This window comes from Equus przewalskii, chromosome 8 (genome assembly GCF_037783145.1).
Source record: "Equus przewalskii isolate Varuska chromosome 8, EquPr2, whole genome shotgun sequence".
In the NCBI taxonomy this organism is placed as follows: Eukaryota; Metazoa; Chordata; class Mammalia; order Perissodactyla; family Equidae; genus Equus; species Equus przewalskii.
The window spans coordinates 2,947,767-2,962,567 of NC_091838.1; positions in this window are offsets into that span (position 1 = coordinate 2,947,767).

The following is a 14,801-nucleotide window of genomic DNA, read 5'->3' on the forward strand; positions in this document are numbered from 1 at the left end:
GAGAGCAGCTATTTCCCCAAATTAAAATACTTTTCTTGATTTTATACTCACTAAACAAAATTCTTATTTTAAAAAATTGACTTTTCAGAGGCAATTTTATGAAGAAGGAGGTATCATGGATATACAACTGGACCCTCGCAGGTTTTATGCTTAATCTTGACTTTGGTTGCCAAGATGCTTTTAAATATCTTACTTTTGCAAATCGACAAAACCTTAAGGCCACTGTGTCAGCTCTGTGATAACTTCGCTTCAGCCCCTGAGGTAGGTTCTATTACCGGCCCATTTAATTGATGAGGAAACCGAGACACAGAAGTTAACGTCCATCTTTACCCAGCTAGTCAGTCAGTGGTACAAGAGCTGAAAGAGACTCTTTAATGAGATTGCATTGAGTTCATAGATTAATCTGAGAGGAATCAAACCTGCATAATATTGAGACTTCTAATACATGAACATGGTATATGCCTCCATCTTTTCTTCATTTTTAAATTTCTCAATAAAGTTTTATAGTTTTCTTTGTACAAGTTTTATACATCTTTAACTCACAGGTATTTGAAGGGATTTTTTTTTGCATTTGTAACTTAAAAAAGTTTAATGTCTAATTGATTGTTGATGTTATGTAAAAATACAATTGCTCTTACATGTAGATCTTATATCCAGCAACATTGCTATATTTTCTCATTAATTCTAATGGCCTACTCATTTAGGTTTTTACATACACAAATGTGTCAGCTGTGAATAAAAATTTTCTTTCTTCTTTTTAAATTCTTGTGTATTTCATTTCTTTCTCTTGCTTTATTGCACTGTCTGGGACCTTGAGTACAATTTACTAGCAGGCTTCTTATCTCATTTCTGATCTCACCACCAAGTTTGCTGTGAGATAGTTATCGATAACCTTTATCAGATTAAGGAAGTTTTCTTCTTTTGTTAGTTTGCTAACAATTTTTATTGTGAGTAAATGTTATATTTTAACAAAGGCAGTTATGCGTCTATTGAGACAATCGTGGGATTTTTCCCCTCTATTCTGTTAATGTGTTGAATTACATTGATTGATTCAAAAGGTTAATTTGAGACCTAGAATTCTTGCAATAAAACCAACTTGTTCATGTTATATATTGCTAGATTTGGTTTGCTAATACTTTGTTTAATATTCTACATCTGTAATCATGAGAGATTGCCTGCAATTTTTCTTCCTTGCAATGCCCTTTTTAGGTTTCAGCAAGAAAATTTCAACAGGTTCATAAAACAAGCTGGGAAGTGTTTCCTCTATTTCTATTTGCTGAAGGGTTTGTGAAAGATTGATGCCACTTCTTCATTAAGTGTTTGGAAGAATTTACTTGTGAAGCATTCCTGATCTGGAATATTCTTTGTGTCAGAAGTAGATATACCATAAGGCAAATGTTACCTTGCCCTAACAAGTATCCTGGCACAAAGGTACAGAACCAAAGGTCATACTGCACTGTGGTCCCACCCTGTGGCAGCTAGCACCAAAAGGTGATAAATGTGGAACTCGAAGCTGATATGTGGAAAATTATCCTGTCATCCATCAGATGCATAGATTGTAAGCAGAGTAATTAAACAAAAGCCCTCTCCTTCAGGAATACGCTTGATAATGTCCTGAGATCTGACAGCTCATACATGAAAGAAGCTTGATAGAAATGTCTCCCAAACTTGACAGCAATTCTAAAAGCTTACATGACCTTACAATAATGAGTTATAAATCTGAAAGAAACTTTTCTAACCTACCAATAATAAAATAATTTGATAAACTAGAAGAAAGATTTGAATTATCTTATTCTCACTACAGAAAATGATATTACTAAGTTATCATTATATATAAGGATGACCAAAATCTTTACAGACAAATGATATAAAAGAAAATATAAGAAGTGTATCAGGCATCTAATTAATAAAAGTACCATATTGGGTTTTTTTGGATTTGGTTATATTTTGATATTGGATAGTTTTTTATACCTATATTTTGTTGCAACTTGTTTTCTCATCCAAAGAAATATTCATTTTCACTTGTAATTTTGTATTTTTTTTCAACAGGGTCTTCAAAGTTGTATAAATATCAGACTCCTCAAAACCTAGTCATGCCCCTGATTTGTGGGAATTTTTTAAATGATGGATTAACTTATTTAATAATGGTATAATGCTTCAGATTTTCTGTTTCTTCCTGTGTCAGTTTTGATAAGTTCTCTTTTGCCAAGAAATTATTCATTTCATCTAAACACTTTTTGGCTCAAACTTGTTTGTAATATTCTCATATTATCTTTTTAATTTTTGTAAGATCTGTAGTGATGATCTTTTATTCTTGTCATTTGTTGTTTGTGTTTTCTCTCTCTCTTTTTTTTGTTAAGTATTCCAAGGGGTTTTCCAATATTATAGCTTCTCCCTCAAAGAACCTGCTTTGGACTTTGTGATCTCTCTTATAAATGTTTGCTTTCCACTTCAGTCTCTTCTCTTAACTCTGCCATTTCTTTCCTCTTACTCTCTTTGACTTAATTTCATGTTTTTACATCTTGAAATGTATGCTTAGACATTGGTATTCAGTGTTTCTTATTTCTAATGCATGTTCTTGATTCACTATAATGATAAGGAAATCTCCCAGAAAGCAAGGCAACAAACAGGAATGGAAAATTCAGAAAGAAAAATAGAAGAATTACAGGATCATTCTAAGAAGTTCAATATCTGAATAATGAGTTCTAGAGAAAGAAAAACAAGGAAAGAACTAAAGTAGTTCAAGAGAGTTTCCCAGAGTTGAAAGACATTAGCTTGTGAATTAGAAGAGCTGACCAAAGGACCAGCAAAATGGATGAAGTTAAATCCACGCTGCCACATCATGATGGAAATTCAGAGAACTGGGGATAGAGAGAAGATATGACAAGCTGAAGGAAGGAGAGAGAGAAGGAAGGAGAGAGAGAGGGAGAAAGTCCAATAATTAAAGAGTAAAGAATCCATTTGAAGAGTAATGAAGAGCACCTCTGTAAAACCTACATTGGGAAATATAAGACAATAGAACAATATCTTCAATATTCTAAAAACTATATAGTTCTAACTATTTCAAGCCAAATTGTTAATTAAGTGTGAGTGTAAAGATATTCTCAGATATGCAATATATCAGATAACTTGTATTCTCTGCACCACTTATAAGGAGTCTAATAGAAGATGTGTGTCATCAAAAGAACAAGGTAACCAAGAAAAAGATGGACATGGAATTCAATAAACAGGGGACCTGGCATTAGAGAGGCAAAGGGCATTCCCAGGACTATTGTGAAGGGAGACTCCAAAATGATAGCTGTACGTGATCCCACACAACCACCACTCCAGACTGGAGCAGGTCAGAAGACTCTAGCAAAGCCTTCCGCTTGCATTATACAAGTGTTTGAGTGCGTTGAGAGGAAATTTATACAACTGGGCAGGGGGGTGAATTTTAGTATTGAATTAGTGATAGTTACACAGAAAATTATACAAACAAAAATATAAATAATTATTCAGGAGATGAGGTGGTGAGTTGCACAAGCTGTAAAAAATGATGATGGTATACTACATGGTTTAGCATTTATATAGTCACAATAAGACATACACTGAATGTTGATCTAATGAAAATTACTATATAGCTACTTTCAGAGCATGCGGGAAGGCAAGTGTTGTGGGAAGGAGTAGTAGAGGGAGTGAACAAGCGTCAGACCCTTGTATTTTATAGTGGGAAGTCCATAAATAATGAACTAATCTGGAAAATCAAGAAGGAAGATAACATCTATTAGGAGAAATAGTGGTAAACCCCCAAATAATTAGCTTTAAAAGTTTGAAATGGTTGCTTTTGGAGAGCAAAAAACAAAAAAAAAGCAACGAAATTGATGAGCATCATCAACAAGGATGTTGTTTAGCAAGATGGGGCTGGTCCCTCTCCTCCTGAAGTCTGAAGATGTGTTAAACTAGCAATATGGTAACACTATCCCCTCACTTTGCCTTATTAATGCTATTTTTCTGCCACAGAGTCTTCCATTTCTTCTTCAATCCAAGTCCTACACTTCATACAAGGCCTAACTCAAGCTTTATCTTACTTGTCCAAGTCAACCTTTCCAGAGGACTTGAGAATTCTCCTCAATATTCTTGTGTCTGTGTGCCTATAAAGTGTTATTTCTTTGGTATTTTTGTAGTGGTAAGGATAGACTGAATTAAGTACACGCAGGTGAATGACAACAAGTTCATTACTGGTTGACTGTCCATCAGAAATGGTAGATGGCCCTACCATAAGCTAAGTCATGTCTTTCTTTCTTATTCCACACTACAGACAAACTTCATAGAGTGTAAGTTTTCTTTGTGTACAAAATTGGGGCCCCAATATCTATCTGATGGCTTCTCTAGGAACCACAAAGCATTTTATTCAGTTGTGACCACTTCATAATAATGGCTAATATTGTGGAGTACTTACAATGTGCCAGACACTGTTCTTTAATAAGTTAACTACTTTAACCCTCAAAGAGATCCAATGAGATATGTATTATTATTTGTCCCATTTTATCAAGCATGAAATTGAGGCTTAGGAAGATTAAATAACTAGCCTAACATCACAGAGCTGGCCAGATGCAGAGACAGGCAACCTAGCTCCAGTGTCCACCTGTTAACCTCTGGGTGATACTTCTGATCAAAGAAATGCTCAATAAATAGGAGCTAGTGTTAAATTACAAAGCCCAGCCAATTTAAAGAATTTCTCCTAGACCAAGTATTCATTGACCTTCCTGTGATTGTTAATTATAATTCCTCCATGTTTCATGAGCATGGTGTTTTGACTTGAAAATGAGAAACATCAATAAAAAACAGAGAGAAAAAATGTTCAGAATTTAAAATACTTGAGATTTGGTGTCAAGATGGCCACTTAGGTGGACTCTGAACTCATCTTTTCTCACGGACACAACAAATTTACAACTACTCTTGGGACAATTACCCCTGAGAGAGAACTTGAAATTGGGTAAAAAGAATCCCCACAACAAGGGACAGTGTTGACTGGGGCAGGAGAGGCAGAAATTCCTTTCTAGAAAGAGAAGCCACATTCTAGCTGTGATGCTTCATGGCCAGTCAGGAGCAATCCTAAGGTATGAAGCCTTCCCTAGAGGAATGGGGGATCTGAGTCGGGGAGTGTTACCATAGTAAGTAGCTTTTGGACTCAACGCAACTGAGACAAGTGTCATAATACCTGGCTTTGCTGGCTATGAACAAGAGCAGGGAATACCCCCACAAAAGCTATCAGATATAATGGGGAAAAAAGCCTGCTCTTAAAGCACCCATGCACAAATTCACTCATTTCAGAAAGCAACCTAAAATCACCAGAAAGAAAGGTACACAGTCCTTTGGTGAAAAGAGACTCAGCTGATAGGTTCTGAGTGCATCTCACTGAGAGGTGAGACCTCCCCAAGGACTGAGACTTTGGCAGCAGCCATTATTGTGACCTAGTACAGGTGTGCTGACACAGATGATGGCAGACACCATTAGAATTCTTCCCCTGGCCTGTTATTGCAGGCTCTGCCCCACACACTAGAGCTCTGATCTAATCTAGCTCAGTCAGAGCAGGAAGCCCATGCTAGGGACTGGCTCCACCCAACAGCAAGCCCTCAGGCAACTTGTGGGCCCACATAGGTGGGGTTCTCAGAACCTCTGTAGCTGGGCGAGTAGGTTCACCTCTATAGGGTAGAGTGTGCTGAGGGGTAGGCCTGCATCAGTGGAGTGTGTGGGGTCTCTGCAATGGGAAGACTGAGTCTGCTTCAGGGGGTTGTGGTGCACACACAGGGTAGGACTGTTGACTGGGTGTGTGGCTCTGCAGATGGTGGGGCTCGTCAGTTTCAGCAGACTTGTGCTTCTCAAAGAGTCACATAGGGAATTGCCCCACCTTCCAAAGCCTGAAACAATTGGGGGCTCCCAAGCCTGAGGAAATCACCCAAGCTGAACAGATAAAAGAAAAAGACTTAAAAAGAATGAGGACAGTCTCAGGGACTTCTGGGACAGCATGAAGCACTGTAACAATCATATTATAGGTGTCCCAGAAGGAGAAGGGAGAGACAAAGGGGTAGAGAGTCTATTTGAAGAAATAATAGCTGAAAATGGTTCTAACCTAAGGAAGGAAACAGACATCCAGGTACAGGCAGCACAGAGAGCACCAAACAAGATAAACCCAAAGAGGCCCACACCAAGACACATTGTAATTAAAATGTCAAGAATTAAAGCTAAAGAGAGAATCCTAACAGCTGCAAGAGAAAGGAAACAAGTTACATAAGCAGGAAAGCCCATAGGCTATCAGCTGACTTCTCAGCAGAAACCTTTCAGGCTAGAGGGGAGTGGCATCACATAGTTAATGTGCTAAAATGAACAAACCTACAGCCAAGAATACTCCACCCAGTAAGGTTATCATTCAGGATGGAAAGAGAGATAAAGAGTTTCCCAGACAAGCAAAAATTAAAGGAGTTTATCACCAAGAAATCAGTTTTACAAGAAATGCTAAAGGGACTTATTTAAGTAGGAAAGAGAAGACCACAAATAGGAATAAGAAAATTATCAAAAAAAAGGGCAATAACATCACTGGTGAAGGCAAAATACAGTAAAGGTAGTAGATCAACCACCTATGAAGATAACATGAAGGTTAAAAAACAAAAGTACTAAAATTAACTATTTCCATGGTAAGAGGGTAAGGGATACACATACACACAAAAAAAGAGGTTAGATATGATATCCAAACATAAAATGTGGGAAGAGAGGAGTAAAAGAGTAGAAATTTTAGAAAAATTTCAAACTAAAGAGACATCAACTTAACATAGATTGCTATATACGTAGGTTACTATACATGAACCTCATGGTAATCACAAACCAGAAACCTGTAATTAATACATCAAAAATTAAGAGAACAGAACCCAAACATAATATTAAAGAAAGCCATCAAACTTCAAGGGAAGAGAGCAAGAGAAGAAAGGAACAGAGAAGAACTGAAACACCCAGAAAAGAAAGTAAAAAATGGTAATAAGTACATTCTTATCAAGAGCTACTTTAAATGTCAGTGGACTGAATGCTCCAATCAAAGGGCATAGGTTGGTCAACAGGATAAAAAAACAAGACCCATATATATGCTGCACTCAAGAGACACACTCCAGACCTAGAGACACTCACAAACTGAAAGTGAAGGACGGAAAAATACACTCCACACAAATGACGAAGAAAAGAAAGCTGGGGTAGCAACACTTGTATCTGACAAAATAGACTCTAAAACAAAAACTGTAACAAGAGACAAAGAACGGCACTACATAATGATAAAGGGAACAATCCAACAAGAGGATATAACACTTGTAAATATCTATGCAACCAACATAGGAGCACATAAGCATATAAAGCAATTATTAACAGAGATAAAAGAAGAAATAGACAGCAACAGACTAACAGTAGGGGACTTTAACACTTCACCTACACCAATGGGTAGATCATCCAAACAGAAGATCAATAAGGAAACATTGGCCTTACAGGACACATTAGACCAGCTGGACTTAATAGATATATACGGAACATTCTATCCAAAAACCACAGAATACGCATTGTTTTCAAATGCACATGGAACATTCTCCAGGGTTGATCACATATTAGGCCACAAAAGAAGTCTCAATAAACTTAAGAAGATTGAAATAATACCAAGCATCTTTTCTGACCACAACAGTATGAAACTAGAAATCAGCTACAGGAAGAAAATTGGAAAAGCTGCAAATACGTGGAGATTACACAAATGGTACTGAACAACGACTGGGTCAACAAAGAAATCAAAGAAGAAATCAAAAAATACTTGGGAGCAAGTGAAAATGAAAATAGAGCATGCCAAAATTTATGGGATACAGCAAAAGCAGTTCTAAGAGGAAGTTTACAACAATATAGGCCTACCTCAACAAACAAGAAAAATCTCAAGTCAACAATCTAACAGTGCACCTACAGCAACTGGAAAAAGGAGAACAAAGCTCCAAATCAGTAGAAGGAAGGAAATAATAAAAATCAGAGCAGAAATAAATGAAATAGAGATTTAAAAAATACAAAAAGAAATCAATGAAACTAAGAGCTGGTCTTTTGAAAAGATAAACAAAATTGACAAACCTTTAGCTAGACTCACCAAGAAAAAAAGAGAGAAGGCTCAAATAAGTAAAATCAGAAATGAAAGACGAGAAGTTACAACAGACACCTCAGAAGTACAAAAGATTATAAGAGAATACTATGGAAAGCTATATACCAACAAATTGGATAATCTGAAAGAAATGAATAAATTCTTAGAATCATACAACCTTCGAAAACTGAATCAAGAAGAAATAGAGAATTTGAATAGACCAGTCACCAGTAAGGAGGTCAAAAGAATAATCAAAAACCTTTCAAATATAAAAGTCCTGGACCAGATGGCTTCCCTGGTGAATTCTACCAAACATTCAAATAAGACTTAATACCTATCCATCTTAAATTCTTCCAAAAAATTGTATAGAAGGGGAAGCTTCTTAATTCATTTTATCAAGCCAACATTACCCTGACACCAAAACCAGACAAGGCAACACAAAAAAAGAAAATTACAGGCCAATATCACTGCTGGACATTGACGCAAAAATCTTCAACAAAATACTAGCAAATTGAATACAACAAAACATTAAAAAGATCATACAACATAATCAAGTGGGATTTATTCCAGGGATGCAGGGATGGTTCAACAACCATAAATCCATCAATGTGATACACCATATTAACAAAATGAAGAATAAAAATCACACAATCATCTCAACAGATGCAGAGAAAGCATCTGACAAGATACACATCCATTTATGATAAAAACTCTGAGTAAAATGGGTATAAAAGGAAAATACCTCAACATAATAAAGGCCATATATGACAAACCCACAGCTAATATCATTCTCAAAGGAGAAAAACTAAAAGCTATCCCTGTAAGAACAGGAAAAGACAAGGACCCCCACTTTCACCACTCTTATTTAACATAGTGTTGGAAGTCCCAGACAGAGCAATCAGGCAAGAAAAAGAAATAAAAGGGATCCTAACTGGAAAGGAAGAATTGAAACTGTCACTATTGCAGATGACATGATTTTTTACATAGAAAACCCTAAAGAATCCACCAAAAACCTTTTAGAAATAATAAACGAATATGGAAAAGTTGCAGGGTACAAAATCAACATACAAAAATCAGTTGTGTTTCTATACGCTAACAACGAAGTAGCAGAAAGAGAAATTAAGAATATAATCCCGTTTACAATTGCAACAAAAAGAATAAAATACCTAGGAATAAATTTCACCAGAGGTGAAAGACCTGTACACTGAAAACTCTAAAACATTGTTGAAAGAAATTGAAGACACAAAGAAATGGAAAAATATTCCATGCTCTTGGATTGGAAGAATTAACATAGTTAAAATGTCCATACTTCCTAAAGCAATCTACAGATTCAATGCAATCTCTACCAAAGTTCCAATGATATTTTTCAGAGAAATGGAACAAAGAGTCCTAAAATTTATATGGAACAAGAAACCCCAAATAGCCAAAGGCATCCTGAGAAAAATGAACAAAGCTGCGGGGCCAGCCTCATGGCGGAGTGGTTAAAATTCCCCAATCTTGGCTTCAGTGGTCTGGATTCACAGGTTCAGATCCTGAGAGCAGACCTACTCCACTCATCAGCCATGCTGTGGAGACATCCCACATACAAAATAGAGGAAGATTGGCACAGATGTTAGCTCAAGGCTAATCTTCCTCAAGCAAAAGAGAGGATTGGCATTGAATGTTAGTTCAGGGTGAATATTCCTAACAACAACAACAAAAAGAACAAAGCTGGAGGTATCACACTCCCTGATTTCACAATATACTACAAACTATAGTGACCAAAACAGCATGGTACTGGCAGAAAAACAGACATACAAATCAATGGAACAGAATCGAGAGCACAGAAATAAACCCACACACATATATGAACAGCTAATTTCAACAAAGGAGCCAAGAACACACAATAGAGAAAGGAAAGTTTTTTCTTTTTTTAAAAAAGGTTTTATTTTTCCTTTTTCTCCCCAAAGCCCCCAGTACATAGCTGTGAATTTTTAGTTATGGGTCCTTCTAGTTTTGTCATATGTGGTGCTGCCTCAACATGGCCTGATGAGCGGTGCCATGTCCACGCCCAGGATTCGAACCGGTGAAACTCTGGGCTGCTGAAGTGCAGTGCAGGAACTTAATTACTTGGCCACGGGGCCAGCCCCAGGAAAGTTTTTTCAATAAATGGTGTTGGGAAAACTGGACAGCCACATGCAAAAGAATGAAAGCAGACCATTATCTTACACCATGCACAAAAGTTAACACAAAAATGGATTAAAGACTTGAATGTAAGAGCTGAAACCATTAAACTTCTAGAAGAAACCATAGGCAGTATGCTCTTCAACATCGGTTTTAGCAGTATATTTTCAAGTACCATCTCTGACTGGGTAAGGGAAACAATAGAAACAACAAACAAATGGGATTACATCAAACTAAAAAGCTTCATGGGGGCCTGCTCTGTGACCGAGTGGTTAAGTCTACATGCTCCACTTCAGCAGCCCAGGGTTTCATAGGTTTGGGTCCTGGGCGTGAACCTAGCACAGCTCACCAAGCCATGATGAGGTGGTATCCCACATAATAGAACTAGAAGGACCTACAACTAGAATGTACAACTATGAACTGGGGGGCTTTGGGGAGAAGAAGAAGAAGAAAAAAAAATCTAAAAAGCTTCTGCACAGCAAAGGAAACCATCAACAAAACAAAAAGACAACCCAATAATTTGCAAACCACAAATCTGATAAGGTGTTAATATCTAAAACATATAAAGAACTCATACATCTCAACAACAAAAAAACTGACAATCCAATTAAAAAATGGGCAAAAGATCTGAACAGACATTTTTTCAAAGCAGATATACAGATGAACAACAGATACATGAAAAGCTGTTCAACATCATTAACAGGGAAATTCAAATCAAAAGTACAATGAGATATCACCTCACACCCGTCAAAATGGCTATAATTAACAAGACGGGAAACAAGTGTTGGAGAGGATGTAGAGAAAATGGAACTCTCATACACTGCTGGTAGGAGTTTCAAACTGGTGCAGCCACTATGGAAAATGGTACAGAGATTCTCAAAAAATTAAGAATAGATCTACCATATGATCCAGCTATTCTACTGCTGAGTATTTATCCAAAGAACATGAAAACACAAATGCATAAAGATACATGCACCCCTATGTTCATTGCAGCATTATTCACAATAGCCAAGACTTGGAAGTAACCTAGGTGCCCATCAAGGGACGAATGGATAAAGAAGATGTGGTACATATTACACAATGGAATACTACTCAGCCATAAGAAATGATGACATCCGGCCATTTGTGACAACATGGATGGTCCTTGAGGGTATTATGCTAAGCGAAATAAGTAAGAGGGAGAAAGTCAAATCTTGTATGATATCTCTCATAAATAGAAGATAAAAACAACAACGAATAAGCACATAGCGACAGAGATTGGATTGGTGGTTACCAGAGGAGAAGGGAGGGAGGAGGGCGAAATGGGTGATTAGGCACATGTGTGTTGTGATGGATTGTAATTGGTCTTTGGATGGTGAACATGTTGTAATCTACACAGAAATTGAAATATAATGATGTACACCCGAAATTTATATAATCTTATAAACCAATGTTACCACAATAAAAAAAAGAAATACTTGAGTGGTAGGGTTTATCTCATAGTATTAGAATAATAAAGAAAAAAAAGACTATCAGTAGAATTAAGACTATTTTTCAGATGAGAGATTAAGAGAAAAATATTTTACTATGACTATTTTATTGATGCTATAGATTGCATCTTCACAATTTTTCAATTTTCCCTACAAAAGATATCTGTACCAAAAGCTGCCCTTTCACTGCAAGAGCACAAGTGTGAACAGCTGTTTTCAGAGGTCATATGACTCTTATTTCTAGAAAATTAAAGACGTTACCTTTTGCTCTGTGATTAATTGCATTCCCTAATTAGGGAGCTATAACCAAAATTTGAAAGGAGAAGAGACAAGATCAGATTAGTCACAAAGCACAGGATGAAAATTAAAGTCCTTAAATTAAATTATTTGGGGAAATAAAATGACAGCAATCATTGTTCTAAGCTTTCTAGGTATATCAATAAAGGATAACGGGGTTTGAAGACCCTCAGATTAAAAACAAAGGTTTTTTTTAATTCACGAATCAAGTTACATTATTAATGGCTGTTTCTTATAGATGACTTTGAAAGTGTAAAAGCAACAAAGAGGAAAGAAGAAGTTTTAACACTTCAATTCATTGCTAACTACAGTCACCATTCCTGCTCGGTGCCCCTGCTCCCCCGGCCCCCAGGAAAAGCAGGAAGCATTTCTGTGCCCTTTGAGGAGAAAAGAAGAGATTTGTGGGATTCGGCAATTTGTGGCATTTCCTTCATCCATCCCACCCCTTCATCACTTTGTCTGCAGAAGAACAGAAGGAGGAGCAGGCAGCAGCTGTGTGCACCAAACCCCTGAACTGACATTACAGGGATGTCAAGGCAGGAGAGTGTCTGGCTCAAGCAATTACTAAGAATTTCTCCTAAATGGGTGCAAAACACAACGTAAAGCTCTTCATGACTTGCCCGCCGGTCCCTCGATCAAACCACTTAGTCCCACCGAGTCTTGGTTTTCTCACATACTAAAAAGAAGATAAAAATACTTTCCCTATCTACTTAATCTTCCTGTTGTAAAGCTCAAATTGTGTGCATATATTATAAATAATACATATGTATAAGTTATAGCATATATATAATTGTATATATTATTTATGAAAGTGTTTTGGAAAAGGAGAAAGTATTATACAAATCTTGGTACCTGTGACAATAAAAGCAGACTCTTTACATTATACATTATTAGGTCAAGAGAGAGGTGAGACTTGCAAATTCTTCTTCAAACTGCCTTTGTGCTTATTTAGAAAAGTTACTTAGCTCTTCTTTTTTCCTCATTTACATGAAAGAATAATAATAATGATGACAGCACCATTTAAAAGGTCACTGGCCGTACAAAGGACTTCTCATTCATCATCCAAGGCCCATGACAGCTCAGAGATGAGCAATTCAGGCCAGGACAGGGTGAGGCAAGTGAGGCCCTCACGTCAGGTACAGAACTTAAGGGGGCACCAAAAAACTCAGTTATCCAGATAAATATTTCAATGTGATATTTTAAGAAATCAGAAGTTACCCAAGTAAATCGATGATGAAGAAAATAACATCTTAAATAAAGACGAGGCAGTTATCTTTTGTAACTTTGAGTAAATTAACTTCTTTGTGCCTCCATTTCTTTATCTAAAATGGGGAAAATAATAACAATAGTAATACCTACTTCTCAGGGTTGTCATGAAGATTCGATGATTTAATGTATGTAAAGTGACTGGAAGATTGCCTGACACATTTTAAATGCTTGGAACGTGTTGAAAGCATCTAAGTGTATCATGGTGGCTGGTTTTTCAATTTTAAATGTGAGAAATCTGAGACCGAAAGAATTTAAAGGGCTTTCCCAAGCTCACAAAGCCAGTCACAGGCCTGACCCTCAGGAAGCTGTATTCCAGAGCCCTTTTCTGAATCACTGGACTCCGTGTTTCTCACCAGGATGTTAGGAAAACAACAGACTCTTAGAGGACTGTGTGTGTGAGTGTGTGTGTGTGTGTGTGTGCATGGGCGCCAGGGTGGGCACCTCGCTGGTAGGCGAGTGGGTTGCAGAGTGAGAGGTTTTAAAAATCGCTCAAAATTCAACCTAACATTCGTGTGTTGACTGAGAAGAGCTAACTAGGTGGCGTTGCTTACAGAGGCGGAAAGGGAGACGGGAGACATACCCTCCTGGGGACTGCGGGGCCGTGGGAACGGGTCCCATCTTCCCTGAAGAGGCTGACAGGTTGCACACCCGGTCCCTGTTCAGTACGAGGGCCACCGTCCTCGTGAGGAAGTACGTCAATAGTGAGGACTCAGTATACGGCTTTGCCTCGTTCACTTGGTTCCTTTGAATTAAGCTCTAGACATATTTTAAAAAGGAAAATAACCAGAATTATTTGTTAACAGGATGGGTGGGAAACACCACACACGTGTGTTTACACAACTGTATCCACAACATACAATTCGTGGCACGGGAAAACAGCACTCTATTATTTAAAGAGCGCGTGGTGTTAATTCTTTCTCGTAGTAAAGCGAGCCAGGGATTCTTTGTGTGGCTTTCTGGCCTGGTCACAGTCGTGCTTTCTAAGAATAAAGCTCGCTTGTTTCCCCTTGTGACTCAGGCTATCCATCCTGACCACGTCTGTGCTAACTGCCTCTTGTATGTATCTCTCATCCAGATTTTGGAAGACAATTTCGTTTCTTCTTGAATGAAGAGAGGCAAGTTAGAGGATTAATTTCTGTTCGGCTTCTTTCGGATATTTCCTCACTGAGTACTAGAATGATTTAAAGTACAAAGGTCTGGCTTCTCGTCTGAAGATTAATCCCATACACTGAAAAGGGATACCCACACTCGTGCAGAAATACGACAAAACGGGCATGAGAAAGTTTATATGACATGTGAGAAGAGAACCTCTGTTTACCAAATGCTGAAATTTGCCCCATGGCCTTTTCACAACGTGAACATATTTCACAACTTCACAACTTGTAAGCAGCTGGTTCAGCAAATGGAAAACACGCCTTTTACCACCCTTCTGTCTGGGATCTGCCACTGACTAACAGTGTAACTTACTGTGGCTA